This window comes from Chiloscyllium punctatum, chromosome 13, assembly GCF_047496795.1.
Source record: "Chiloscyllium punctatum isolate Juve2018m chromosome 13, sChiPun1.3, whole genome shotgun sequence".
NCBI classification, from domain to species: Eukaryota; Metazoa; Chordata; class Chondrichthyes; order Orectolobiformes; family Hemiscylliidae; genus Chiloscyllium; species Chiloscyllium punctatum.
This window is the reverse complement of record NC_092751.1, coordinates 110,210,578-110,214,764: the sequence shown is the minus strand read 5'-3', so window position 1 is coordinate 110,214,764 and position 4,187 is coordinate 110,210,578.

The window sequence follows — 4,187 nt, the reverse complement described above, 5'->3', positions numbered from 1 at the left end:
GTCCATTATCCACCAGGTGGCAGTCCTGAGCAATAATTCCAAGCCCCATTGCTGCAGAGATTATTATAGCTCACCCTAGATTCACAGAAACATACAGTGTGAAGGCCATTCGATCCAATTTGTTTGTACTAGTCCATAACCAATGATCAGCTGAAACCTCTCCCTAGACCTTGCCTTCCGCCTGGTCTGCTTTGCCATTTTGGTTTTATCTCGCAGTAATTTCCAACAGGATGGAGGTTTCTGTGTTAAAGGGCAGTGAGTTTCAGGCCTTCACAACCCTCCTCAACCCTGACCCAATCCTTCCAAATACTTTAAATCAATAGCTCTGATCATTGATCTCTCGAAGGAAAGTTGCAATTCTCATTTTATGAGGACCTTTCACTTCTATCCACTGCAATAAATCATCTCAATCCTTAACAATCCGGCCTTCCATCCTCACTAATCTTCTCCAGTCCTCACAAGTCCATCTACCCTTCCCTTGTCTGCCAGGCAGTGACTATAACTACTGTTTTGATTTATTCATTGTTGGAAATCTGACCATTTATTGGTTGTGTTTTCCTCAAACCTTGCTTATTTTCCCCAAGTGTATACAATGCCCCTGACCCCTCCCCCTCCCCCAACACAAACACACACTTATAGAGTCATACAGCATGGAAACAGTTCAGCTTGTCCATGACAACCTAAACTAAGTTAGTACCGTGTGCCTGCAGTTGGCCTGTATCCCTCTAAACTTTTCCTATTCGTGTACCTGTCGAAATACCTTTTAAATATTGTAATTGTACCTGCATCTGCCACTTTCTCCAGCAATTTGTCACACACTTGAAGTACCCTCGTGTGTGGAAATGTTCCTCCTCAGGTCTCTTTTAAATCTTATTCCTCTCACCTTAAAAAAAAATGCCCCCGGTTTTGAAAGCTCCTCCTCTCAGGAAGAGACATTTGTTATTCACTTTATCTGTGACCCTCGTGATTTCGTGAACCTCTTATTACATGGTGTTGTATAATGTTTGAAAAGGTTATATAAAAATCTTTTATAATAAGTCACCCCTCAACCTCCCACACTCCAGGCAAAAAAAGTCCTAGTCTTTCCAGCATTTCCTTACTAAACTCTCCACTTTGAATGAGGAAGGAAGTTGGAGACTGCAGTAGAATGTATTCCCAGGAACTCAGTCCCAAGAAGTGGGAGGTGCTGCATTTGGGAAGGGGGAGGTGGAGGGATTAGACAATAATAGGTTGGATTCTGAGGGAGCAGAGGAACAGAGGGAGCTTGGAGCTCAAATCCCCAGACCTCGAAAGGGAACACAGCAGCTTCAATTGGGAAGGAGGTTTGTGGGGTGGGCTTTGCTGTCGGGGGAGGCGGTTTCACTGGCTCTGTCTTCACTGATTATTTTGGAAATGTGGGACAAAATTCTGCAAATCTGAAATAAAAACAAACTGCTGGAACTTCTCCATGGGTCAGGCAGCTTCTGTGGAGAGAGAGAAACTGAGGAGGAACCAGAATGCAGCAAACTGCAGAATGACCAAAGATACACATTCAGACCTTAGTGTTCCTCACTCAATGGCTTTCTGACTTTTGCTGGAAAGTTGAGGTTATAATTGGGCAATTGTCTGCTCCCCAAGACCCTCCACACTCAGTTCCAGCTCAGAGTTAGAGACTAGGGATAGTTCCAACTTAAATAGTTATCCAGAAAATGTTGACAGAAAAATCATAAAACTTGGGGAAAACCCTCCCTAAATACACTCCACTCTCAAACCTCTACTTTGACTCCTACAATCCTCCTGACCCTCAACTCAAAAACCCAGCTGCCACCTATTCCCTTCCTTACCCACATACCCTATCTGCCTGAGCCCCCTTAACTAATTACCTCACCCAAGTAAACGCTAAACAACTTGCCTCATCCATCCGTACACAGTTCCTCATACTAACACACAGAGAGGTTCTGGGTCTTTATACTGCTATGTACCAGAATACTGCAGCTCATGCTGTAAAAAGTGACTGTGACTTGTCTGCGGATTCTCATTGTTGCTCCCTCTGAGGATTCCTGAAGTGACTCAGCATTGCAGACCCTTCATCAGAAAATCAACCAGATAAATGAGGAAGGTAAGTGGTTCATACTTTGTCTGTTTAGAGTTAGAAAGAGGGACTTTGTAACAGGCTGGAAGATTTGGATCAATGTTTCAGGTTAAGTTGAACTCCATCAGAACGGTGCAGAATGTGGTGAACTGGACTGAAATCAACATAACACTGTGAGTAAGAACTGTGTACAAATGACCTGTGAATGGAATTGACTTGAATGAGGTTCAAAAGGAAGAAAGATAATTACAGTGAGAGGTAGTCGTGGAAAAAAATAACTTCTCTACTCATTATGAACTACTGATTGAAATATAATCAGAGCAAGGTTCTAATTTGATATTTTGTTTCCAGAACATCATAATGAATTTGAGTATAAAACAGTTGCAGTCCATTGTCCATCGTCCACAGACACAGGGAATTCAGAATGATATCATCCAACTCAAAATAATGATGAAGGCAAACTGTCACAGATTAGGACAATGAATTGGATTTCTTATTATTTGTTATCAGAGATTCCTGAAATGATTCCCCACTGGATTTGGACAAGTTGAATTGATCTACAAGCATGAGATAAGAGATCTGTTAAAATGATTAAGAGACAGTTTTTAAGGCAAAAAGGTCCACGGTTTTTGAGAGACTCATGGGAGCATGTAACACAGGAGCATTTAACAACTTCACAGATAAAAGAATGGGCAGGCAAACATTTTGCAACTAGAACATTTCAAACAAGAGGCAAATGTTAGAGTCATTACCTTTATAGCATGTATCTCTGAAAGTGAGATTTAGTGGCCAATACAAGGTAGTTAGGAGGGTTAGTGAAGTCACTTATCTTGTTGATACAGTGAGTTGCAGGAAGGATAATTGGTTCCAATAGTGAACATGTTTAAAATGACATCATAGGGAAAAAGATAAAGAACAGCAAATGTCTCAATCAGGTGATAAGAGTAGTGGAGGATGATGGGGCAATAAAAGTGAGCTACCAGGAGAGGTGAAACAGTTCATGAATTGACCCTCCTAGAACACGATGCACCAATACTGTGATACTGGGATACTGACACAACATATTTTCTTAGTTGCAGGAAGAATGATGGCAAGATATAGGAAGATTACTGAAGAAATTCAAGGAAATCTACATAGATGCACCTGGGTGTGTTACGTGAGCTGAACATGTGTGGGATGTATGGGAATCAGTGTTGATAAAATGACATCCCTTTTGGGATAGAAACAGAGATTCACTATATGCTAGAAATTCACCTGACTGACTCTTACCAGAGCAGTTGGAGTTTGCTGTTGGTGATAATTCCTAAAATGGATGGATCCACTAGATTCTGCAAGTATTACAGCAAAGTCAATGTAATAGCAGATACAAATTTGTAGCCTATTCCCTAGTGAGAAAATTTTATAGTTAAAATTGGCAGTGCTTCATTTGATTCTAAGATTGATTTATTGACAGGATATTGACAAGTACTTGTCACATCAAAACCTAAAGAGCGATTAGCTTCTGCCACACTAAATGGTGATACCAATCAGATTCTAAAATGCCCCTGCTATGTTCCATAGGCTTATGACTTAATTTATAACTAAAGTGACTGTGTAGTTTAATTAGACAAAGCATATTTTACACTAACACCTGGGAAGATAATGTGGAGCAGCCAGAAGACCCCTTTAGACAAGCAGGAGACTGGAAGAACACAGCCAGCCAGGCAGCATCAGGAGGTGGAGAAGTCAACATTTCGGGTCTAACCTTTCTTCAGACCTGTTTAAGCAATTACAGTTGGTTGACTGAGTAATAAAGATGATCAAGCGTGACTTTATAGAAACAAGGTAACTTCCAAAGACCTATTGTAGGCAGATTATGAAGAGTAGCATGTGAAGGTTGTGAAGGAACTCTGTTCTTAAAACTAAATTGGAAATTTCTAGGTAATTTCAGCACAAATAGCTGTCTTTATGAAACCTTTTAAAATGCCAATTGATGCAAGTGACTTGGGGGATAGGTGCAGTTGTATTGCAAAGAAATGAATTGGGAATAGAGAGGTAGTGGGGTAGTGTTCTAAAAAAATTAAACCATGCCAAAATCAGAAGAAGTACTCCCTGTGGAAAAAGAAGATTTTGGGAT